The sequence below is a fragment of the Phoca vitulina genome, unplaced genomic scaffold (genome assembly GCF_004348235.1).
Source record: "Phoca vitulina isolate PV1807 unplaced genomic scaffold, GSC_HSeal_1.0 scaffold55, whole genome shotgun sequence".
Classification (NCBI taxonomy): domain Eukaryota; kingdom Metazoa; phylum Chordata; class Mammalia; order Carnivora; family Phocidae; genus Phoca; species Phoca vitulina.
The window spans coordinates 10,529,525-10,557,010 of record NW_022589758.1 but is presented as its reverse complement, the minus strand read 5'-3'; the positions used below and the strand labels follow the sequence as shown (position 1 = coordinate 10,557,010).

The window sequence follows — 27,486 nt, the reverse complement described above, 5'->3', positions numbered from 1 at the left end:
GCATTGAGAGAATCCCCAGACTCCCCACTCAAGGCAGAGCCTGACACGGGGCTCAATCTCACGACCCTGAGAGCATGACCTGAGACAAAACCAAGAGTCAGATGCTCAACCAACTGAGCCACTCAGGCGCCCCTATTTATTTAAGAGACAGAGTGAGTGCGAGCAGGGAGAGTGGCAGAGGGGGAAGGAGACGGAAAGAGAAGCTGAAGCAGACCTTGCACTGAGCTTGGAGCCCGCTGTGGTGCTCCATCCCATGTCCTCAAGATCGTGAACCGAGCAGAAATTAAAGGTCAAATGCCTAACTGACTGAGCCCCCCAGGCACCCCCTCACTGTAGTTTTGATTTGCATTTCCCTGATGGTAAGTAATGATGACCATCTTTTCATGTGTCTTTTGGCCATCTGGATGTCTTCTATGGATAAATGTTCATGTTAGTTTCATCTTCTAAGTTTTTGACCCATTTGGAATTTATCTTAGTGTAGGGAGCAAGGAAGAAATTCAACTGTATTTTTTCCCCAGATGACTATTCCCTACTGACACAAACTACCCCTTTATAAAATACTCAATGCAACTTTTAGGTCTGCTTCTGGACTTTCTATATTGGCTCCATCAAAATCGGGAAAGCACCAAAATATGTTAATGACCCTAAAGTCCTAAAAATTTTAATAACTGGCAGTAGGTCATCTTATTTGTAGGAATTTTCCTATGAATTATTTAAAAACTAGGGAAGCTTTAAATTTATGGATAAACTCAGAGAACAACCCTAGCCAAGAATATAATATACTTTACCATTTACCAAAGTCTTTTAAATCCTTCAGTTAACATTTATAATTATAGTTTTATTTATATCTATATCTATCTATATATATGGCACATTTCTTGTTAAGTTTATCCCTAGGTATTTAATCTGTTTAGTCATAACCATAAATGGTATTTAGTTCTTTCATTATATTTTCTAACTGGTTGTTGTTGGTATAGATCAAAACTATTGATTTTTTAATATTAATTTTGTAACTAATGACCTTATTAAATTCTTTTTGTCTGTGGTAGTTTTTTGGTTGATTTCATTGGGATTTCTGGGTTTACAGGGATCTGTAAATAATGATCATTTCCCTCTTTCCCCTCCCATTTTTATATATTATTTTTCTTGTTTAATTATAATAGCTACCATTTTCAAAACCTAACATTTACCAACACTTTCAATGGGCTACCTCCAGCATCCTATTTCCCAATAATCTAGGGCTGTGGACCCAAGAACTAAGCCACCAAAGAATCTCTGCAACTGGAAAAAATAACTGTGTTAAAACCACTATGGGAGAGCGGGGTGGTGATTAAAATCACTACAGGTGAAAAAAAAATACAATACAATCAGTACAGACCTATGCTCAGAATGCCTAAAATCAACTTTGGGGCTGAATTTAATTTAAGGATATTAAGTGGCTGAATAAATACTCAAATGGTTTCTCTTATATTTGGAGAATTAGTCCTCCTAAAAGCTCCCTTCCCTAACATAGTTTTCTTATTCCATCACTTCTCCTGGCTCTGCCTCTTTAAAAACAAAACAAAACAAAACAAAACAAAACAAAAACAACAACAAACCGAAGTTGGAGAGATCTCATCTATGGGGATCTTAATCTCTTCTTTCACAGAGAAGGGTGTTGTATCTGGCTAGATGGTTGTAAGGTCTGTTCTATTATGACATAATTTTTTTTTAAGAATTCTTTTTTTAAAAAAGATTTTATTTATTTATTTGACAGAGAGAGAGACAGCGAGAGAGGGAACACAAGCAGGGGGAGGGGAGAGAGAGAAGCAGGCTTCCCGCGGAGCAGGGAGCCCGATGCGGGGCTCGATCCCAGGACCCTGGGATCATGACCTGAGCCGAAGGCAGATGCTTAACGTCTGAGCCACCCAGGTGCCCCTCTATGACATAATTTTAAAAAACAAACATGAGGTTCTCCATAAGCCTCCATGACTTATCCATAACTGAGGTTAGGAAAATATACATATGTTCCCATCACTGAAAATATTTCCTCTTAACCAAATCTCATTACACCACCATTATTAATCACATCATTACTGTTTTCACTTGACTGCTTTCTTGAATGGGGTAGTATACACTGGTGAATGCCTAGGAGAGTGGTTCTCAAAGCATGGTCTCCAGACCAGCAGCATCACCTGGGGACGTGTTAGAGATGCCAATTCTTTTATTTATTTTTTTTTGGGGGGGAAGGGCAGAGGGAGAGTGAGTTCCAAGCAGACCCCACGTGGGGCTCAACCTCACAACCCTCAGCCAAAAACCAGGAGTCGGATGCTTAACCGACTATGCCACTCAGCGCCCCAGAGGTGCCAATTCTTGCCCCCAACCCACCCAAGACCTAGAACCAGACACTCCAGGGGTGGTGGCCAGCAGTCTGTGTTTTAGCAAGTCCTCCACAGTATGGCTAAATGGTCATATATTTATACAAACAAGGTTTAATAAGTATAAATCATGAGGCTAAACAGCACACTCTATCAAGTTGTGAAAACATACAGAAGTCACACTGAGGTAGAGTGCTAGAATGACAGAAGGCAAAAAATATATATGTTATCAACTGCTAATGCTGACATTTGCCTGTTATGTTACCCCTCTCAAAGCCCAAAACACTCTATGCCCTTCTGAGTACTTAGATTACAAAGGATTTTAATAAATATTTCCAGGGTCTACAATTTCTAAATAGCAAGAGGCATAAGGAAAGAATCCCTGAAGAAAATATCATCCATCTTAGCAAATGTTTTCATGTGTTATTGAAACAGGTTCAAAGAAAACTTTATATTCAGCTCCCCAGCTCTCTTGACCTTGCTTTGAATCTTCTTACTACTCCCAAATCTATTTTCATGTCTCACCCATCTGCAGCAAGCCGAATGTGCTTCCCACAGGCATGCCTGTCCATTCGCTAGTCCACTGCCCTACTTGTGATTCCACTCTGGGGCTTAAGAGATGCTTCTGGGAAAAGATTCTCTTTAGCTCATCTGATGTCTTATATAACAAAACTAAAGAATTTGACTTTCCTGCACAAGTACAGTCACTGAGTGTTCCTCAAGGAAAGCAGAAAATGGGGCTGGAGTGGGACATTAATTTACAAAGAAAATAAGTCTCTATCTAATCAACTCTCCTTTCCCAGGAACATGCACAGAAGGCCTTGTATCTAAAAAGCCAGAGAGACTGAGATTTCTGTAACTGGACTTCAAACTATTATTGGGGAAGGAAAGCCTCTTTTAACAGGTTGGATATTATGAATTCTGTGGAGGTGAGAGAAGAGCTAAGCTACTAGGCTAATGGCCACAAACCTGACACACGTTACCCAACACACGAAAGCTTCCTGTCAAGGTGGTCAAATACTTGAGGGATTTTCCATACCAACATGAAATGAGGAAGACTATTCCACTGCTACACTTACAGTATCACTAGAATGTTAATGATCATAAAGGTATGTGGGTACAGGTATCTGGAGTAGGGATACAGCTATTCGTATGTCAGGCAAACTGATTCCCTAAGCAGAAAGGATTTGTCCTTCATCTAGTCCAGCTTCTATCCTAGCTGTCCTATACTAGGATCATTATCAAAATAGGATTTAAAGCGAATTTTAAAGTGAAAACCCCCAATCAAGTTGTATTTTTCACATGTCTGTATTAATTGCTTTCTTCTAATAATTAAATTTAATAATCAAATAAATAAATTGAACACTTATTAGAGGTAAACAGCATGCTGTATATATTTAAAACATAGTTTCTTTTAAGATTTTATTTATTTATTTGAGAGAGAGAGAGCATGCGCGCACAGAGGGAGAGCGCACAGAGGGAGAGTGAGAGGGAGAAGCAGACTCCCCGCTGAGCAGGGAGCCTGATGCGGGGATCCCAGGACTCTGGGATCATGACCTGAGCCGAAGGCAGAGGCTTAAATGACTGAGCCACCCAGGCGCCCCTAAAACACATAGTTTCAATTCTATCTCTCGAGTAATGAATATTTTTATCTTGAAGATCTGGAGTGCAAGAGAATGAGCATGACTTTAGGGGCCAAAGGTTCACATGTGTTAATATATAAGATTAAGGATATTTTGAGAATGGAGGAAAGAAGGGAAGAGGTAGAAGAAAGGGAAACAGGGGCGCCTGGGTGGCTCAGTCGTTAAATGTTTGCCTTCAGCTCAGGTCATGATCCCAGGGTCCTGGGATTGAGCCCTGCATCGAGCTCCTTGCTCCGTCTTGCTCCACGGGGAGCCTGCTTCTCCCTCTCCCACTCTCCCTGCTTGTGTTCCCTCTCTCGCTGTGTCTCTGTCTGTCAAATAAATAGATAAAATCTTTAAAAAAAAGGGGGGGGGGAACAGAAGGGCAACCACAGGCCAGTCCCTCAGCCCCCCAGGGCTGGGATCCTATCACTCAGCTTTGAACCCCTATGGCCGAGAGTGGGGTCTAATGCATTTAAGGAGGTGAAGAAATGGTTTTGTCCACTTTAAACTGATAGAATAAACTCTGTGATATCAAGATTAATTTGGATAGCTGAACGCTCAAGCTTCCCTCAGCCTAGGTTGCTTTGAGAGTCCAAAACCCCTTCCCTTCCAGGAGGCGATAAAGAAGCCCTGTGGCAAAACAGAAAGGCAGGAGCCAACTCAAAGCTCTCCCCTTAGCTCACTGCTTCAGGAGCGATGTGCCTTGGACAGGCCCTTTCACCCGAGGAGGCTTTGGGTGTGCCCACCTTGGGATATTACAAGTAACACCTACCCTGTCTCTTCCTTGGGATGTTACTATAAACATTGTGTGAGCCCAGTGTCTTACAACTGCCTTAAAACTATAAAGACTTGTGAACAAGTGCAATTCCCATGAACATGCATTCAGGCCTTCTTTCCCGACAATATACAGCCCGATATTTGTGGGCTTTTCTTCCTGAAGGGATATTTAAAATAGTTCATCAGAATGCTGTGAAGTCACTGCCTAGTGATGGATTACTTAGGGATTATGACACTTGACTTCAAAATGGAAAACAGGGTACCTTCTCTGTCCTTTCACAGCAGATGACTCAATGATGATGGCATCAATTAAATACTGAAAAGATAACCAAAAGATACGTTCTCTTGGTTGATGAAAGATAAACATCAAGTAAAATTACATTTTTTGAAAGATTATGCTTGAAGTTAAAAAAATTCCATCATCCATTTTCTTCTGGGAAACCAGGCTTTTCTTCTGGAAATCAGACTCATCACAGAATTCAAAGACACCATTACTCTCACATCTCTTCTCTTGAGGCTTTTGAAAGTATATGACTTTGGGAAGTAATGCCATGTCTCAATTTTTTCCTTTTTTTTTTTTTTACAGAGGGAGAGAGTGCGGGGTGGAGGGGCAGAGGCAGAGGGAGAGCGAGAATCTTAAGCAGGCTCCACACCCAGCACAGAGCCCGACGCGGGGCTCTTATCTCATGACCCCTGAGATCACGACCTAAGCCAAAATCAAGAGTCGGACACTTAACCGACTGAACCACCCAGGCACCCTCATGTCTCAAATTTTTAACCCCAGATGATTTTTACTTCCATCATACAATGAGCAGTTTACAAAATATGTGAGAAATATGTAAGCCCTGTCTGAAAGCTCCAAAACAATACCGAACATCCTCTATGTTGACTGAGGAATGAAAATATGAGAACACAACCTTCCACTAAACAACCAAAATGACTCTCCCTGTTTGCCCACAAAGAGAAACCCAGCATTATTTAACCTTTTCCCTAACATGGAAAAAAATTAAAAAACACTTCACTTATGAATTTAGCAGACTAAAAGTGAGCCTGGACTGGAAATGCTGCAAAGAACTGCTATTATGTTCATAATTCAACTTTGTGTTATTCAGTGCAACCTAAGGGGCAGCTTTTGTAAAGTACAAAATAGGAACTACATATTTCTGAAAGGTCATGGGAACACTAGGAGACAAGAATAAAGTGAATTAGTGAAAAATGAATTCAGTGCAGATTTTTACATTAGAAGTCAAAGTTAATAGTTTCTTTTATTTTTTTAAAGATTTATTTATTTGACAGCACGAGCAGGAGGGGCAAAAGGAGAGGGAGAGAGAATCTCAAGCAGATTCCAAGCTGAGTACAGAGCCTGACGTGGGGCTCGATCTCACAAACCCGAGATCACGACCTGAGCAGAAACCAAGAGTCAGACACTTCAGCCGACTGTAAGACCCAGGTGCCCCTACAGTTTCTTACTAGTAAGGTACCATTGTTCTCTCAGAAATGGTGAGCTGTAACAATAAAATAAGTTGTTAAATATTTCATATAACTGGTTGGATTTTTCCCTCCACAAGGCATATAAAAGGTTCTCTTTTCCCTCCGTGTATATAATCTGTTGTTTGCCTTAAAAAAGTAATTCTCTGAAAACGCATTTCCTTCTTATTATGAACCCTAGTGACAGCTAAAAAAAGTGGAATCTATGAGAGCTGAAAAAGATTTAGCTTAACATTAAATTATATTTTCATCACCATTAATATATATATATATTTTCAAGATCACTATGAATGTTAATGTAAATTACTGCTTTAAAAAGAGCACAGATATATTTTTGGATAAAATAAAACCTCATACTTTGTAAAGTTTTCATGTATTTAAAAAATACAGAAAGTCATTTCAAGTAGAAAACTAACTTACATTCTTTCTGAAGAACAATCACATTAAATTAAAACCTCAAGGCCAAAGAGATGCAAAGGAAAGACCAAGTCCTTATGACAGTGTTAGGGAGCCAGGAAGCATGGTACAAATGAGACTAGAATTTACTAAGTAATTTTAGGTCAAAGGACACAGATTCGAAGATTATCTTCAAGCTAAAAACTTCATGAAATAAATAAAAAGAGCGTCACACCCTACCTCAGAGAAAACTGGAAGACGTCCTATGCATATTTTTAAAAACCCACTAAATTGAAAAGGGGGAAAAAACGAAACATTTTACTGGCTAACCTACTAAAATCTTTAAGAAAATACTGAATATATGATATAATTGAGTAAAAATCAGAAATGTCAAAATGGTTAAATTACTTATACAAGTTTCAAGAAAAATCAAAACAGTTTTATTGAGGTACTGATACTATATAAAACAAATACAAATAAATGTGAAATTAACAGCTCAAAATATTTTTGTTTCTTTTAGCCTCATAGTCAATCAGCTTCCATTCGATAGTAATTATTTTAAAACAAATGAAAAAATTATTTTGTCATTAAAGTAGTACATTTGGGCAAATCTACTCTATTTTACTAGTCTACTTTAAAATAATTTAAGAAATAAGAAGTATAAAGATAAAAATTCTTAATATGCAGTTTGGTAAAGTTCAAGTCGTCTTTGAACAACAAGTTTATCTATCCAGTAAAGCTTGTGTTAATGCGATGTAAGAGTTTGGCAAATTCAACTTTAATGGAGCATAAAAGTGCTTTTGCTTGAAAGTGAGATCATTTTTAAAAATTCAAAGCATGATCACTTTTTCTTTTTTCGTAGGAACAATCTGATACAAGCAGCAAAACTTAAATAAACTAGAAACATTTCAAATGATCCATAAAGGATTAATAAGCACTGCAGGAAGTCCTATAGGCTCAGCGTATACATTTTCCATCTTTTCCCCCCATGATGGGCATGATATGAAATTCTAAACAGAAGTGAAGTTTCAAAGTACCTGAATGTTAAAGGGCTTTCATGTTGAGGTGAGAGGTTGCAACTTAGGGCTCTCTAATTTGAAATGGATCAAAATCACGATGGTATTAGGACAAGAATCATTCAAATTTGGACATTCAATTAAAAAGGTCTTCTTACTGAGGGGGAATAGCCAGTGGTCAGAAGGAAAAGTAACACAAAAGGAGTAGTGGTAAGCTACAGGCCACTAATATAACAAGAACAAAATGACAGCTATTATTTTGGCAGAGATAATCTATGCTGAAACACAAAACACACATGCACACAATTTCTTTCAATACAATTTTCTTGTCTTCCCACTGACTTCTGTGATTACCACAGAAAGCAGGGTTCTAAACACATTTCTCAATTGAATCCTCAATCAATAATAGTAAAAAATTCAGATGGAAGATATGGGAAAATGCATTATGGCATTAGTAACTGTTTGCAAAATAGGCTGAACTTATCAATATGCACAGAAGTTGCTAAGAAGAAACCTCAGATACCTAAAACAGATCATACTTTTGTCACCCCAAAGCTCAGTCACATTGCCTGTGTTCATGAAATTGAAATTCTGCTCATTCTCAGGTTGAGCTATCTTCCTTCCTGATCCTCATAACTACTAATTCTTCAACAATAAATATACCTCATAAAAAATTCCCTGCTTTAAATAAAAAGGTAAACAGCCCCCCAAAAATACAAAAGCCTATTTTCTATTAAAAATAAAATGGCAAGTTTTCTTTATCTGTAAATATAATTACAACTCTGCAAAGGGTCCTAAGTTGAAGTCTGTGAGACCATGGCTTTTCAGTAAGTGCCTAGGTTTACTACTGGGGTAAACACTTGGGGGCGGGGGGGGGGGGGGGGGAGATGAAAATATTCCTTAGTTTTTATACAAATTTTAGAATGTGCATATTTTTCAACCTCTGGTGTTTTAATAGTTCCTTGACAGAAGCATAAATTATTCATGCTACTACAATGAGATTTACTTTCTGAAAATGAAATGCAAATAGTAAATGAGAAGAGTGACATTTAACAATACCAATGAATGTTGGGATCAACAAGAGAAAAGCTTAAAAACAGACAAACAAAAAAAAGAATTTGTCTCAAGTCAACAGTCTTATGTGGGAGTACAATTGTCAACCTTTCATGTATCAGCCATTGCTGAGCATACAGAGGGCCCTTCCTAAAGCTTTGGCTATTTTATTGCTAATTCACATTACCATTAGCAGATGGGTAAAAGAAATGCAACTGAGGCAATTAAGACTTCCATAGTGATAAATTTAATCATTTACTGAACACCTATTTTGTTCTCTGAATTTTCTAGTAACTTGATAGAGTGGAATGCAAACTGTCACTCTTACATGGAAGAAGCTTCCTGAAAATAGTGTGTGGGTTTTTAATCAAAGAGGCCCAAATTTAAATCCCAACTCTACAGTGTGTTATCCTTCTAACACGGGCTGAGCTTCTTACTACAAGATTCAGCTTTATCTGTAAAGATGGAAAAAATATCACCACCTTACAGGGTTGCTACAATAATTAAATAATACCATGTATGCAAAAAAGTGTTTAGCAAAGTGTCTGTCAGCTAAAAAAAATACTAGCCTTTCTTCTTTCTTCTGCTCTCTGGAAGTCTACAATCTTAGAGGGAACAAAATTATTTGTCAAATGAAAGAATATAACTACAAGAGACTATATTAAAGAAATCGTGGGAGAAAAGTTACACATTTGAAGTTCTCTAGGAATTCAAAGGAAAAACAAACGTTCCACAGTTGTAATGTCAACAAAAGGCTTCCCACAACTGAGATGGGCTTGGGTCTTGAAGGTTGAGGAGACAGATAGAGATAGCAAGTGGGTGAGGACAATCCTGGCAGTTGTGAAAAAACAAGAGGGTCTGTCTGGAGGAATAATGATTTGGACAGTGTCAAGGGATGGGACAGCAAAGGCTGGATTATATAATGTCTCAAATACCAGGATAAAGAGTTGGGCCATAATTTTACATAGACATAATTAAACCACAGGAGCACCCACCATGAGTGTGTATGAATGTGTATAAAGCATGTCTATTATATTCTAGGGTGGACTATAAAAGAGGAGAGGGCTAAGGTCAAAAAATGGCCCAAATCTATTTGGCTTATAGGCAGTATTATCTAACCCACAGAAGACAACCGTGATTAAAAAATACAGAGTTCCAGAAAAACACATATGAAAGTTGAAAATTCTGAAGAAATGATATGAGTCCTCAAGTACAGAGCTTAAAGAAATAAAAAAGAGATATGAGTCCTATTTACAAATATTCAAAAGAAAACACAGGAAGGTGCTTGCATTCACTGAATGTGCAACACCGGTGTATAGCAGGCAGTGAGGCCTAGAACAGAGAGAAGAACGTTTAGATCAGCCACAGGGAAAAACTCCTGAATGTCGAGCCTGTGAGGATGAGAAGATGGCCCAGCAAGACACTGCAGCAGTCCCATTAATGCAAAATATTCAAAAGATTTCAAAGCACAGTGGCAGAAAGATAGATCTCTCAAGATGCAGTGTTTTCGCCTGGGTGACCTGCAGACGACATGTTAGTTCTACAATTTATGACTTTTGGATTAAAGCTGGAAGAGGGGGGTGTCCTTCCAGACATGGAGAGCCCTTAATGATAGCACAGCTACAAAACTGCAGAGTGATCAAGAGTTACTGAACTAAGAAAAACCTCGGCAAGTACTCCCTCAATTATTTCGGCCCTTGGGCATTTCGATGGGAAACTACTCATTGATATTATTCTTTTTCCAACATTCATTTCATAGAATATCAAGACAGAGTCAAATGTTGACTTACTATGGTAAATAGAGGGGAAAAAAGCCTGCTTTGATTTTCTTTCCTTTATTACCACCTTGGTTTTGTGTTTTAGAATGTCGATTATGTTTGAGAAGAGGGTGGAGGATGGGGGGGCATGCTCATCCCTTCAATGAAGACAAAAGAAAGCTGCTATTTCATTCTGCTGTGTGAGTTACCCCACCACCACCACCTTAATTCTCTCACCAACGTATTCAACTGTGACTTTCCACAGGGTCCTGAAAAATGTATTATATTTTACTTGTTATTCTAAAAGAATTAGAAAAAGGCAATTATAGGGAAAGGATAAAAATAGGGCAAAAATATTTTTGTGTTTTTAGACCAGCTAAAATTTTCAGAGTTGAAATGACTAGAGAGGCAAACTGTTAGGTATTCAGAAGGAAAATGTGAATGTTTTCCCAAAGGCATTATTAACAATTAATAATCATTACACTGGTGCCTTGTTTACCTGACCTTGTGTAAATTCAGCAGCCTGGTAATTAGACCCATATTTTGCACATTTGTATATTTCCATGCATAGATTTGACTCATTCATTCATCCATTAAAATTTGCTTGACAGACGTAGATGAATAATCAAGCTACAATTTGTATTTACTGGATTATAGAAAATTGCCCAAACTGTTAAGTTCAAGGAAAGCGCATTCTTGTCTCTCTCTTGTGACTGATGTAAAAGCAATTACACATCAGAGGATTGCCCCAAAGCTCTCAGAAGAAGTGGCACTGCTTTTGCAATCTGGAGTCTTTAACAGTATCTTTTTTCTGAACATAGAGACTGTTTAAAGATTAACCCTAACAGAGGAAAGAAAATATCCCTGTGCAAGTAAGTTTACCATTTAACTCATTACACTATAATTTCACATTAAAAAGCAATGCGCTGATCAACTTCTACATCCAAAACAAACAATAATGCAGCTTTATTCCACAAAGCTTTATTCCATTGTAGGTAGAAGTTTTGAAGATGAGAAATAAGCAACTTTTGGGGGGATGGGTTTATGATAAACATTCCACCCCTACTCTGTCTAAAAAACAAACATCAACAACAAAACCTGATCAAATCTCTCCCTACTAGCAATAAATGAGAAACAAAGCACCATAAGATTTCATTATTAACGTATTTTCATGAAAGCAGCAGAACACATTTCAGCACTACCTGCTCCCTCAGTCCTGATGGCCAGCACTAGCCGAACATGCTGTCAGGTGGAACTGTAGTTTATACTACAGTATTTTGTTTTGCTTTTGCAGTCACTAACCGAACCATCGCTAATACACGTTTTCTGGTCCAAGGTACAGTACTTCTTTTACACAGCAGAAGATACAACAATTTTGCTGTCTTAAAACCATCTCTTCAAACTGCTTATTTTGATTGTCTACTAGAGAAGAAAAGGGATGATTCCCGACTTTTTAAAAAAGTGTGTGTGTAACCAAGCATTATCAGATTTTTAAAACCTCTTACATGAAAAATCAAATCTTATGAAAATATACATAAAGATGCAGCTATGTATTTTATATAATGTTTGCTATGGACATTTAGCTCCACAGCTGAAAAAGAAATAAGGATTGCTTAGAACCTGTTTTCACAAACATTATGCTATCATCTGTACAGCTCCAAATGTGGCTTGAAGCAGATTCTCTGGATAGGCAACAATTAGACATCATAAGCGCCTTACTTATCAATTCAACAGAGGTCCCCCAAACTTCCAAAACATGCATCTGCTTCCCATAACATTACCAAAACCTACTTTGTTTCTTCCCTACAGTCCAAGTTTTCTTCCTATAAAACAAACATCGTGATGGATGTCAAGCATTAACTTCTGTAATGATGGCCTGAAACCACCTGAAAGATCACCAAAAAACCAGGTAAGGCATGCGTTTAGAATATGAGTTGTTCTTACAATCCACATATTTATCAACACAGAAATGGGAATGCATATGCTGCTAGTGTGTGTGTGACTTCCCATAAAGCTAAGCGCCTGCTGAGTCCATGGCACTGCAACAGGCGCCCTGGGGTCTCGTGTCAAGAAGACCTGGCCCTGGCAATTTAATATGATAAAACAACTTTGAATTTAAAGCCTAATACAAAAGCTATTTCTCGGACTCTTGGCTTCAACAGAAATAATGTGCAGAGAGAGTACTTCCATAGGATTTTGAAATGGAGGGGACCACTGCCCTAGGAGTATGATGGTGCTTATACAAAGCTACTACGCAGTGTGTGCCTTGGGTGACTCCCTATTCTTTAGGGTTTATTATCTGTTTGGTTGCTTGTCTTTTGCAAGGTTCCAAGTGTTGCCAATTGCACTTTGCTCTACCTGTTAAAAAAAAGGGGGGGGGGATGGTACAAAAAGTATAACTGTTCTGTCAATTGGTAGTGATGACCTGACAAAAAATGTCATCTAAACTCATGTCCGTTTCCTTGCTCTAGCTTATTCCTGCAGAGTTGCTTTTACTACCAACTTTAGAATGGAAAGGAGATACTGCATTAACTGTTGTCCAAAAATATTTAATTCTGTATCACAAATTCAAGTCATCTATTAAAGTTGAATATGATGGACTTTTTTGAGGCCCCCTCCAGAAGTTCAGATTTCACATTCTATCATCAGCCACTTTCCTACCTATACTGATTTTCCCTAACATGTATGTCACCAGCACCACTGAGCACACAATGACTCTCCAACAGGAAGCAAAAGCCAACTAGACCCCATTACTCTTCTGCAAGAGTGCATACGTGTATGCCGGAGATAGGAAAAGAGCACACAAAAGCACAAGTGTACACACACCCAGTGCTAAGGGCTTCTCAAAACTGTATGTCTGGGTATTTAGTTCTGGTGTTAATAGGAAAAAGACATGAGAGCCCAGTGTTAAGAGAACCTACACAAACAGGAGTTTGAAAACCAGCTCTGCTGCTAAGAATCCAATGTCCTGATCATGGTCTGGGGGGGGGGGGGCGGGGGGCGGTGCGGTCAGGAAGGGTACTATTAGAGAAAAGGAAAGATCAACACCACACTTTTGGTTCAAGAGGCAGGGATATTTTTTAAAGTGAAAATGTTTTATGTGTGTGTGATGCAAGAGTAAGTTTAACTTCTGGAGATTACTAAGGTGTTTGAAATGTAAACAGTGAGAGAGATTAAAGATGACATTCCAGAAAACATCGTCCATTAGGCGTAGAGTCATTATTAATAAAAAATAAGAATTTGCTACTACATTAAACATGAACACTGCACCCACAGTCTTTCTGAAGGTTCCCAAAGTCCTTCCTTTATTCAAATAATCAAGTCCCATGTCTGCCATGTCCCTGGCACTATGCTCTGCTTTGGGGACATGAAGAAAACACAGCCCTACGCAGCACAGCTTGTGTTCACAAGGAGCTCAGAGTCTATGGGGAAGAGAGCTGCTTAACTTGGCAATAGGTATGCACAAAGGGTTACAGAGCACACAGGAAAGAGAAAGCCAGTCTTCCCGGATGGCTGGTGGCACAGAGACGGTGCCACTGAAGGTGTAAGGAGAATTTCACAAAGTGGGCCAGTGTGAGTGGTGGGGTGTGTTTCTAGGCAGAGGAGATAGCAAGAGTGAAGGCAGGGAGAGAGAAGAGCATGTGGGATCTTTGAGGAACACCAAGTTGTCCTGTGAAGAGGGTAGAGGGCCTCCAGTGGACAGTGAGGATGGAGACGAAGGGGCAAAATCTAGCCTGGGGACTAAGACAACACTAATGAATTTGGTTTTCATCTACAAGAAATGAGAATCCACTGAAGGTTTTTAAGCTGAAAGGTAACATTACTAACCCTCTTCTGGAAAGGTAATCCTGGGAACACTGTGAAGAATGGACTGATAGGGCAATAGACCAAGACAGGAAGATCAATTAGAGAGCTAAGGACAAGATAACTAAGAACTGAATTCGAGTAGTGGGAATGGAGGAATAGGCAACACACAATACCTCGTCAGCCAATGGGGGCAACCTGCAGGCTTCTAGTACCGTGAGTTGGGATGTACTGGAGGATATCCCTCTGTATACCTCAAAAGATTACCTTGAGAAACATATCAACGAAGGCTGTGAAAGTGCTCTGAAAACTGCAACGTGCTGGGTAATGTAAATGTATATTAAAATAATGAAATGCTCTCATTTTAAAATCATTTGTCTCCTTTTTTAAAGCACATTGAATATTTTTGGTAGGTGAGACCAGGAAAAAATGGTGTTTAGGGAGGAGGGTCCTGACAGCCCTACAGAATGCAGCTAAGTAAACCAGTTTGCAAGATTTTCAAAGTTCACACAGGAACGCCCCCCACCCAAAGCCCAAAAGAGTTCAAAAGATAGACAGTATTCTATTTTCATTCAAGCTGCTACACAGTGAGCAAGCTGCAGAATCCCACTTCTGTTATCTGATTCCTCCTACAAGGAGTACTAGCAAATGCAGCCTAGGGGCTGTCCCATTTATTTTACTGTAATTTTTAAAATAAAAATTGTATATATCTAAGGTATACAACATGATGACTTGATATACATAGTGAAATGATGACTACAGTCAAGCTAATTAACACATCTTCTGATATAGTTACCTTTTTGTGTGTATGATTAGAACACCTGAAATCTACTCAGCAAATTTCCAGTCTTTGGCACGATATTACTAACTATAGCCACATACCTCACATTAGATCTCTACACTTGTTCACCCTACATAACCACACAGTACCCTTTAACTAACATCTTGCCTGGCCCATTTTGACTTTTGGGCTGGCTTGTGAAGTGCTAGGCCTGGGAAAAACTCTACACCTCCTACAGATGGGAAGCTGGAGCTGCTCAAAAAGAGACTATAGTGAGTCACAGTCACGACTGGGAGGGTGGTGACAGGACTGCACATCACAGATCCACTTTAAATTGTTGTCAAGAACATAATTCCTCAGCATACGCAGGATCAGATGATGTCATGAAATCATTATACGGGAGGTCTCCTAGAAGAGATACAGGGAAGATGACATTTCTATACACAAATACTCCTAAGCCTAGGTTTATACAATCATATCCACAACAGAGAAGAGACAAGGTTGAGCAATGCTAATTACCTGCCATTTGTCAAGTGTCAGCGATATACCTGAAGACTTAACAAGGATGGTAAATTCTCATGAAAAATGTGGAAATATTAAAGATACTATGGGTTTTGGGTTTTTTTGCTTTAATACAATTATTTGGGGTCACATTAGAACTCATTTTTAGAAATTTAATTCCCTTCTCACTAGAACATATTTAACTTGATACAGGTGTGAAAATATATACATACTTTTTATTTTCTTATTTTCATATCTTCATATATAAACTATGACTATACAGAAATCATACATGTAATAGTAATCATATATTTCATATACAGAAGTCACACTTAAAATACTTCATGGTTATTATTACCTTACATTAGAGTTTACCAACATGCGTTTTTTGAAGAGTTTAGTAATCACATGAGGAACTTCTAAAAACACCAGTGTCCTTGCCCACCTTCAGCAATTCTAATCTAATGTTCCAAAGTGGGCTAAACCATCAGGCACTCTTTTCAAAATACACCCAGGTGATTCTAATGAGCAGTCAAGGCTGAGATCCACTGTCTTTGCTTAATCCAGAGACAAGTATATAATAAAAAAGAAATGGAGGTGCCTGCCTGGAGCATGCGACTCTTGATCTTGGAGTTGTGAGTTTGAGCCCCAAGTTGGGTATAGAGATTACTTAAAAATAAATAAAATCTTTAAAAAAAAAAGAAAGAAAGAAAGAAAGGAAGAAAGAAAAGTTCCAAATACACCATTCTCAATTCTGAATGCTTCACCTGTCTTAAAAGGTTCCTTTGGTTTTAAAAGAAAATTTAAAAAAATTTTATTTATTTTTTTTTTAAAGATTTTTATTTATTTATTTGAGACAGAGAGAATGAGAGAGAGAGAGAGAGAGCACATGAGAGGGGTGAGGGTCATAGGGAGAAGCAGGCTCCCTGCCGAGCAGGGAGCCTGATGCGGGACTCGATCCAGGGACTCCAGGATCATGACCTGAGCCGAAGGCAGTCGCTTAACCAACTGAGCCACCCAGGCGCCCTAAAAAAATTTTAAAGAGATTTATTTATTTATTTATTCAAGAGAGCAGGGAGAGGGACAAAGGGAGAAAGAATCCTAAGCAGACTCCCCACTCAGGGTGGAGCTCAGCGCAGAGCTCAAATCTCCAGACCCTGAGATAACGACCTGAGCTGAAACCAAGAGTCAGACGTTTAACCAACTGTGCCATCCAGGGGCCCTGACAATTTTAGAATTTTTAAATGTCTAGGGCAACATCAAGATATCTAAGATGCACGTACTTGATTCTGGAAACACCTTTCAATGGGTGAATGGGTCAAACAAACTGATACACACAGTGGCCTAATATTTAGCAATAAAAGGAACAAACCAATTGAAGGAAAACAGTCTCGAAGGCTGTGTACCAGAGAATTCCCATCTCTATGGCCTTCTTGAAAAAACAGAACTATAGCGATGAGAACAGATATGTGGTGCCAGACTTAGGGGTGGTAAGAAAGGTGACTAGAGGGCGCCCGGGTGGCTCAGTTGGTTAAGCGACTGCCTTCGGCTCAGGTCATGATCCCAGAGCCCCGGGATCAAGTCCCACATCGGGCTCCCTGCTCAGCAGGAAGCCTGCTTCTCCCTCTGACCCTCCCCACTCTCATGCTCTCTCTCAAATAAATAAATAAAATCTTAAAAAAAAAAAGGTGACTAGAAAAGGATAGCAAGAGGTAGTTTTAGGGGGGGCAATGGAATTCTTTTGTACCCTGACTGTGGTGGTGGTTACAGGAATCTATACAATGTGCTAGAATTTGTAAAATGACAAACTCTGCTGTAGACATGGGTAGGTTAAAATGGATGCATATTTGAAAAAAAAATGGATGCATATTTGAATATAGGAAAGTTAAGTGATCCTTTTAAGTGGCTCAATACCTAGCTCTAGTTTCTAGAAAGCTGGAACAGTGAACATAATTACTTGGAACTGCTGCTCATGCTGTCTTCATGACCCATTGCAAGAAAGTAATGAATTAAAGATATCACTTTGTTTTTTTTTTCTCAAATCCTCACAGTTAAAATTTCTCTTGTGACAAAGTTCCAACGGAAATGTCAGAATTTTTCTCCAATGTTTGTTGTGGGAACTGCCCTTAGAATTTCATTTTATATTCACAGATCAAGTACCTATCCACTCCTAGCTAAGCAAAGAAACACACATGACAAAATTTCATTTTGCACCATCTCTGGGAATGGCAACACATTCACTATGGTGACAACATATTCCCAGATGGAAGATAAGGCCAGAAAATATGACGCTTTGCAAGCAAAAGTGGTACAATCAAGACAAGACAGATGAGATCAGCCATCCAAATGAATTGATTTTAAAAGTGTAACTCAAAAGAAGTAGCACAAGGGAATTATGGAAAGGGGGTGTGAGTGATGGAAGTGTTCTCTATGTCAATCGTGGAAGCAGTTACATGATTCTGCATTTGTCAACACTCAGAACTGTACACGAAAGAGTGAATTCTACTGCATGTAAATTTAAAAATAAATTTTCAAAATGAACCAACACCACCCACCCAAAAAACTAATATAGCTCATTGCTGAATACTTGGGAAAAAGAAATATAGTGTTATATACCATATACCATTCAAGATAACGGATTTTTAAGTACCACGGTTCAAAAAGTTTATTGGTATGGTTTCAGATTCCACATTGAAAACAATCTTTAAGAAACTACCACATTACAAGGTTTGGTGTAGGGACAAAAAAGAATACTCACTATTAAAAGAAAAGGCTATTAAAATACTTCTACCTTTTCCAAATACACACCTGTGTTAAGCCAAATTTTCTTCATATGCTTCCAACAAAATAACATTATCACAATAAATTGGATGCAGAAGCAGATACCAGAATCCAGCTGATTTCTAAGCCACACATTGAAGAGATTTGCAAAAAAATGTAAAAACAATGCTACTGTTCTTACTAAATTACTTGCTTTGTAATATAGTTATTTTTCATAAATGTTATATAATAGGTTCACTGTTATAGATGAGCTACTAACTTTGTAACTGTGTCCATTTTAATTTAAAATAATTTGCCGTGAAGTTTTAAGCACGCCTTTCCTGAATCTAGGTTCTCCTTTGATCTATCTTTGCTGATCGACACCTAAAAGGAGTGACTCTTGAACATCACTAGATGGAAAGCTGTAGATGAGAGAAATTATCCTCCAAAGACTACCTGTGACTTCATCCACATGGTTTCTAAACCCTTACTATACATGTGGACAGAAATCCTGGGCAGTTTTGGTTACTTTCCTGGCACGATTCTTGGACATTCTTTGCTGGTGGATGGAGACTGATGGTGTGCTACCCTGGCCAAGAGCTCCTGAGAGGTGGGCTAGCAAATCATTTAGGTTCCCAGCAATGAAGAGCTTCTCAAACAGCCAAGGAGCCTGAGCACTTGTGCAGTGTGAATGAGGCCAGGGACCTTTCAGCAAACAAGCAGGATAATGTACTCCACAAAACCACCCACCCTAAGAGTTACAATACACTGCAGCAGAGCAAAAAAAAAAAAAAAAAAAATTGAGGGAGTGCCAAGAGTCAGATGAGTTTTGAACAGGACAAAAAGTTATATACTGCTTTTCAAAACCAAGCTGAGAGCAATACATTATAGGTTTTGGTGTGAGCATAAGGTAAAGCCACCCCTGACTTACAACAAGCACCGAACAAACCAACACCAATCAATTAGAAAATACCAGCGCTCTAGTTTTTACTAGTAGTATTACTTTTCAGAATCCAGGCTTTGAGAATTTTCTATGGTGTCTCTGAAAGGTAGCTAAATTCATTCCCTCCTGAATAGTTACACAGTTACCCCTTTTAACACAAGACTAAGCCAGACAGGATGATCTGGAAATTCATATCTTTAACTATCTGCAAAGGGCCCATTTCCACATGTGAACTGTAATGTATGCCTTCTAGGCGAACCAAACATGAGAGACAGCCATTGTCTGAGGCGCTCTCCTCCCTCTCTCGTTTACATGTGCAGCAGAGAGCGGGTAGTTCTGTTTTGCTCCTTGAAGTCCAAAAGGTCAACGGTGTGAAAATCTCACTTTTGAAAGGTTAAATGAAATCTGTTCTGGTTCAATTTCTTACTCTACTACAAGACAGTAGCTCTAGATGACTGGAGTTAGACTTCAAGTTGAGTTTTTCCTAAATACACGAGGTTAGAGAAATCAAACTGAAGAAAGGAATTCTACTGTTTCGGCACAAGCAGTTTGCTGTTTTTACCCGCTTGTTTTCAGGTATTTGACAACTCCTATGGCATCTCCTCAGCATTTCAAAAAACCTCCAATTTTCCCTTCAGAGGAGGCGAACCGTATCAGAAGTTGCTGAAACCCCAGGTTTCCCTTCAGCTGCTGGGCTAGCCCTTTGCTGGGGGGCTATAATTAGCTTTCTGGATTCCTGCTCCAGTCAGCCCTGTGGCCTGGCCTACCTGGCAAAGCTACTGCCTGGGGCCTGTGAGGCCTCCTCCTGAAAGGGTGACTGCAGTGAAGATGGCGAGCAACCTCTTACTCATGAACGGATGGCTTACCATATATGGTGGGCAGAATTCTGGATTAGGGTCCCCAAGTACAGTCACGGGCCTGATGCTATTTGTGACCCAGGAGAGTCACTTGATAGCACCAATCTCTCCGAATATCATGAACCCATTCAACAGTATTTTGCTGAGCATCTATCAGGTTAGGCATAATACGGTGCTGGGCCTCCAATAAGTCAGGGCCTAGTGTCCTTTCCTTGCTTTTAGTCACTTCCTCAAGCTGCCCTTACCAGTGTCCTTTCCTAAGGCTGACATTTGGACCCAACTCACCAACACTGAGAAGGGAACTCCCATACTGGCAAACTGCAGGGAGGGCCAAGAAGAAGCATGATGTGGAATCGTGCTGACTGGATGGGAGAGAGAGAGCAGCGAGACGATGAAAGCTTCTGACCACACGCAGGAACAGTATCTCAGTGTGGAGTAACTAGCATTAATAATGCACACTCCAGGCACTTTCTAAGTACTTTAAATGCATTATCACAGATAGTCTTCACTATGACCTTATGCAGCAGGTACCATGTATCATCACTTTATAAGCTAACAAAACTGTGGCTTGGAGAAGTCCAGTAACTAGCCCAAGTTACAGGACAGGCAAGCAACTACAAAGGAACTATGACCTCGGTGTTTGAATATAAACCTCACAGTCTACTGTGAGGCTAGCAGTGGATAGTCTGAAAACTGACAGAACCATGTGCTAAGCTTTCAGAACATACGATTGGACGGGCAAGGGCCATGGCTATGACTGCCTCTACTTTTGCCAAAAAACTCAGGAGGGAAAATATGCAAACGCAGGGAAGGACATGGGAAAGGGAGAGGCTGTGGCGTGAGCTCCTACTGTGCAGGCAGCTTCAGGGTCAGTCCTTAAATAGACACCACTGTTCCCGGCAGTCAGAGCACCTCAGAATTTGGTGTGGGTCCCTTGTTAGTTTCTCTAGATTATACTCTGGTTCTAAGCCCTCCCAAACAGGGTCCACACCGTAAAGTTAAGATAAAATGAACTCAAAGACAAAGAGGTGTTGTGATAACTAGAAAGTACAGGTTAATGGTTATTCTAGGAAGAATGAAAGTCAGGTGGCATATAAGGCTATATCTGATCCAATTTACTTATTAGAACTCCTTTATAATATTCATACCTTAATAAGCTGCTTTTGGGGTGTTTTAGGGGACTATATTTGACCAGTTATTCACTCCGATTTGTATAATAAATTTACTTACAATGACATTCTACTCCAACCACCACCAAATCCCATTTCTTAGTTTTTCTGTGAGAACACACCATGGCATCATAGCACAATGGTATACCTGACTCAAAATCAGCTTGCTTGATATTCGTACTGAAGAAAAAGAGCCATTCACTAACAAAAGCCACCAATGGGCCTGGGTATTAGAATACCACATTTAAAAAATGTGAGGGGTGTCCATGATGTAAATTTATGCTCAGCTTCCTTGTCAAATGGTGTGGAGCAAAAAGAAAAACTAATTCTCATTATGTTCTTTTTGTTTTGTTGTAATGAGATTTAGGATGAGTTCTATGGATTCCTACAGAAATATCCTTCTTCGAGCATTGCTGGGCAGCATGGATTGTGCTGCCTGTGATGCTGAATGAACGGGGTGGAGATCTACTGCTTCTTTGCGTGCCTTCTGTACCACTTGTAATTATGCTGTTAAGAGTCTTTACAAAAAAGAAACCCAATTTATTCTTTTTAAATGTTCTAAATATAAATGCAGAGGCAAGGAAATAAACAATAATTCCAGTAGCGCTGAGAGTTTAAACTATTTGAACTAATGTACCTGTGACACTGCTGCATATTGCAAGCTCTAACCTAAAAACTATCAGCCCGCATCACCACAGGTAAGAAATGAGAAATTTTGAGGGTTACTGAACACCAGATCTTTGCAGCGGAACAGGAGAGCGTTACTGAACATCACCGCACGGCACTACAACCCTCAGACCCACCTGCACCATACAGCTCTGTCATGACATAGCGCCGCACGTGAAAAAGGAAAGGCAAGAACAATGAGGAGTAGCCCTGTTGGTGATGTACACGGGGGGGGGGGGGGGGGAGGGGGCTGCTTCCTCTCTCATGTCTCAGATTTATTAATTAATCCATTCTGTGTTTTCCTCAAGAAACGCTTCTCCATCAAGCACAGCTGGACACCATGAATTCTGTTGTCTGTGATGCCAAATGAGTATGTATTCTGGTGGAGCAAATACTTTAACCAATATTTCACCAAGCCCTCCCTGCACTTTTAATAAAAGGTACCTCCAATTCAATCTCTGCCTTAACGCTATTTTTGGTGGTTGTTATTAATTTTGTCTTCAAGGAATGCATATCCATTCCAAAATGAAGAGGCTTTTATTTATTTGCAAAGATTAAAAAAACCCAAATTTACCATGGACTCTTCACATACTATAAAACATCCCACTCCACTTCCCGGATGTGTGGCATCCTCCAGAGGGACTCCCAGCCACCACGCTGAGGCTCAGCATCATTGGCCAAATGCTCCCCTCTCTACTAGGTGCTTACACATGTGAGCCTAATAAAGTCTCTGCGTCATGAGGCAGCTGACACTGAAGGCTATTTTTGGAATTCCTCAAAAAAGTGGGTCCAAAAGAGATTTTTTAAATGTGGCTTATGCCACAATTAATATACTAAGGAGTAAAAGAGAAAAAAACAGGGAAAGAGTATGAGTGAGAGAAGAATTACAGCGAGGCATCCAAGAGACTGGTATCAGGAAGAGGAGTACTTTCCTGCACAAGGGGATTTTGAATCATGATAAAAATATTTCTGGTCAATGCCTCTTTGCCTGATACAGTGTTTGGGGAGAAAACAAATTGAAGCTATGAAGTTGGAGCTTGGCGTATAATGAAATCAACAGTAATCAGTGACGTAAAATATGGAAGAGAGTAACAAAGTACTCTGTCAATGCCTTCATGACCTTAAAATTCTGTGGAATTTTGTGCTAATCTGAGAATCTCGTATACTACTGATAGACCTTCTGCCAGTTATGACAGCAGTGTAAGAAAAGAATTTAAAGAAAACACATGATACTGTAACCTTCATTTGTTGGTTCCTTTGGCTACTAACCATTAGAATACACACACTACTGAGAGCAACGGGCTGTGGCAGAGATCACAGATGAGCCACAGAAGAAAACATAGCCCCTGTCCTCAGAAAGCTTACTTCAGGAAAATTCTGCAATTGTAAAACCAACAGCAAGTTTCTAAGGGATTCAACCACCACTTTCTGGTCTAAGCAACTAATCGACAGTTATCATATGCATGGCACTGACTAGTTGTCCAAAGTTAAGTTTCAAGATGGAGGGCCAGCAACATCTGTTAAAAAACCATAGTGAAGAGCTGTATGTAAGTAATGGCCTGAAAGACTCGAAGGCTCGTGAGGGATACGTTTTGTCCCACCAGAACTCTAAAACCTGCATAAGTCATCAGTGAGAATTTAGGAGTATATTTTAGTTGACCACCCACCTTTAGAATGAAATGGCTCTGTAAGTATTAAAATGAGGGTTCAATGTATATTATAACTAAAAGTACTTGCGATGAAAGTATATGACTCACTATACCCCTCCCAGGTACCAAGAGGGGTCAAAGTTTCCATTTATCAGCAAGTCTTCGGGGTAGACAGCAACTCAGTCTCAGACTCTCTTCGGTGGCTGCTTCGTGGACGGCTGAGGGGAACACTTCAAAAATGAACCAGCTAAACAAACTTCCCAGCAGTACTTGACAGAGCTACACCTATTCTTCCCATTTCCAAAGCAGTGGAGAATTAATTACCAGTTCTATGGATCTATTGTAAGTATAATAGACTAAAGAGCTATCACAGACACATTTATTGTAAAAGCACAATCCCAAGAGTGTCTAGTGGAGGGCCAAAACGATTAACACAAATGCTTTGTCAGATCAAAGATAAAACCTGCACCGCCCAATTGAGGAATGAATTAGAACAGTGGGTTATCTTTCAAATTAACCAGGGCAGTTAGTGAGGAAAATTTCATGAAAGTGTAATTCTTAGCCTTTGTGAATCCACACAGCAGGCATTCTGCCAGCTGACAAGATGATGAAATTTTCATGCTTAAAAAAAGCCCTCTTCATTTCCCAATTTAGATTAGCTAGTGTTTCTCTCCCTTTGTGTGTGTGTGTGTGTGTGTGTGTGTGTGTGTGTGTGTCTATTTGCTCTTCTGGAGCAGAATTTAAGGGGAGAAGAAACACATATCAATTTTTCACTGTAAAATTGAGTCTTTCAAAAACATCCTTCAAAGCTTAGAGATACAGTCTTTACATGGGCTTTTTATGATTTTCAAAAAATACAGTTCAATTTTAACTTTGTATAGGGGAACCAACAAGGACCAGGGCACAAAATGAACTTTGAATTAGAGCTTTCTGTGATATCTCCAAGTCTTTCAATGCTTCCATCAAGTCTTGGATAAAGTATTAGAGTTGTTGTTCCTCCTAAAGCAATTAATATATTTTCTTGCTCGATGCCTTTTGTATTTCTATGTACACTGAAATGTAAATGTTCTAGGAAATGCGAATTCAAGGGATACAATCACTGCTATATGGTGAGAGAGAGAAAGTCTCTCCTATGGAAGGACCCAGTATAAAAACATTATATGATATAGATTCTCAGATATGCAGAATTTTTAATGTTTGGTACACCACGTTTATTCGATCAGCACTATTTTATTCATGACAGAAACTAACAGGGTATATGATGTATTTTTTTAAAAAGTGGTTCAGAAGCATATTTTGTTAACCTAAACTCCTGTCCCTTTGTTCTTGACAACCTGATTTCTTGGTGATCTACAACTATGTTCCTTGGCAGGTTATAGTGTTAGGTCAAGTACTATACTCCTCCACTGTCTTCCTAAATTTCCCTCCTTATAAAGAAGATGCCTTCCTTTCTTAATGTAGGGTGTACTTCCTTGCAGTGATACTAAGACTAAAATGAAAAACAATATTGTCTCTTGCTCTTAGTCCACGGACAATTTTTATGCCCAGTACTGTTTAACTTGTAAAATAGGAAGAAACCCTTTTGGTCATTAGCTTCAGAAAACAGTCCTTTTACCTCAGTACTTATTACCAATATCCTTGGTCTCCAGTACAGGTGATGTATTAATCTCCAGCTGGATTGCCATCGTTATGGTCTATCACACTGAACTGTCATCACTATCACTTGAGGCATAATAACAAAAAGAACCCCAAAAACTCAATGCCATATCCCTCTATCAGCAAAAGTTCCTTTAAGTCTGAGGACAGGAGAAAAGAGAATAGTCTACCAGTGAAGTAGAATGTAGAGGTGTTTGAGCATTCTGTATAAAAGCTCTAATCTTGAGAATATCTGAGACATTAGTTCAGCATGGGGCCATAAAAAGAACAAATAAATGGATTTCTTTCTCTCCCATCCAATTACATATGACTAAGATAAGCAAGTAGAGAAATAGGTTCCTAATTTTGAGGACAGTCATATCAGTCTTCAACTTCAGGAGTGCTATTTTGGTACTTTAATTAGAAATCCTATAGAAAAATCAATCCACTGCACACTTAACAAGAGGAAAACTGTTACTTGCTGTTGAGATAGCTGGTAGACAAGACAATTAAAGCAAATACTACGGAAACCTTGGGTTAAATGTCTAGATGCCTAAAAGTAGGTTATTTAGCTTGAAAAATACTCATACCACCACCACCACCCACATACAATTCAGTTAGAAATCAATCTTTCGGTTAGAGCATATTTCTAACTATACAGATCCCTTTTCTGCCTATTCTCAACTTAGTCAAAACAGATTGTCCTTTCTTACAGAAGGAAAGAGATGAGTTTCTTCTAGTATTAACTTTTCCATGGTAAAGATTTTGATAGACTAAACACTGAAAGAAAACTCAGAATTCTTCCCAAGAGTCAAGAATCATGCTCTGCTCAACGAGAGCTGTAAGTGAGGAGCTGAATAGTTTTGATTTGGGCTCTTCATGCTAAATAAAGGCCTAACATTACATGTGCTGAACGTTTCATCTACTGCGGAATGTGAACCCACAGATAACCTTTATTCCAATCCAACTGTTCATTAAGCATAGCTCAGGATTATTCACTAAAATGTTTCAGATTTCCCAAAATGTAGTCATAATTATTATTTTTAAAATGTCTTCAGACAAACCTACTTGGGTGTTTTTGACAAATACAAATTATTCTACTCCAAAATCACAATACTGAAACTCTGTGCTTCTACTCCTCATCCTAATGATCTAATAATCGATTTTCATTTCATGATATGAATTTTTAAAGAAGAAAATGCTGTATTATATAAGTTAACTAATATAAGTAGATATTAAAGGATGATACTGATCAAAGTCAAGGGTTTTAACTAATAGAATCTGAGCATTTTTTGGAAATGCTTTGCCAATGTAGCTTCTTTAAATAAGTTACACTGAGCTTTCACATAATAGAAATTTTGTTTAGATGACAAATGACATAAACACTAAGAAAAATCAAGTGGGAAGTATGTGGTTTTTTCAATTTTAAGTTTTGAAGAAAAAAACTCACCCCCTATGAAATATGTTAAAACCAAAACCAATACTTTGAAAAAAGCCTTCTTTCTAACGCAGACAGCTCACTCACTGTTCTAGCACTTTTAGTATATACTTATAAAAATGAGACATTCTCTTTAAAATGACAAGTTGCATTTAAAGTTTAAAAATGTTTAGGGACGCCTGGGTGGTACAGTCGGTTAAGTGTCCAACTGGCTCAGGTCTTGATCTCAGAGTCGTAATATTGAGCCCTGTGTCAGGCTCTGGGCTCATAGGGGGTGGGTGGGGGTGGGGGGTGGTATCTGCTCCATAGGCTCTCTCCTCTCCCTCTGCCCCTCCCACTTGTATTCTCTCTCTCTCTCTCAAAATAAATAAATAAATCTTTTAAAAAATGTTTATTTTTATTTCCTTGGACAACACAGCTATGAAATGGTTTAGATTAACCACAGAAACGTAAAGTCTTAGCTAGTGGGGAGTTATTAAAATCACCACACCTGACGTTATGGCTCTTCTCGCCAAAGACAGGCAATACTGATTTTTTTCTCCTCTGGCCAAAGACCTGAGTGACCACTTAATTTAGTCTTACTTAGGTAACAACAAACTAAAATATTTCCTGATTATATTCTCATTTTTCCTTAAAGCAAAAATTCAGTACTTAAAATACCGCTCATTGGGGCGCCTGGGTGGCTCAGTCGTTAAGCATCTACCTTCGGCTCAGGTCATGATCCCAGGGTCCTGGGATCGAGCCCCGCATCGGGCTCCCTGCTCCGCGGGAAGCCTGCTTCTCCCTCTCCCACTCCCCCTGCTTGTGTTCCCTC

At 39.1% G+C, this 27,486-nt stretch overlaps 1 protein-coding gene across 2 annotated transcripts in view; it reads right to left on the bottom strand.

The window, feature by feature from the left end:
- The window catches only part of POLA1 (DNA polymerase alpha 1, catalytic subunit), a 289,862-nt gene that overhangs the window by 115,256 nt on the left and 147,120 nt on the right, over nucleotides 1–27,486 (bottom strand). The window lies entirely within an intron of this gene.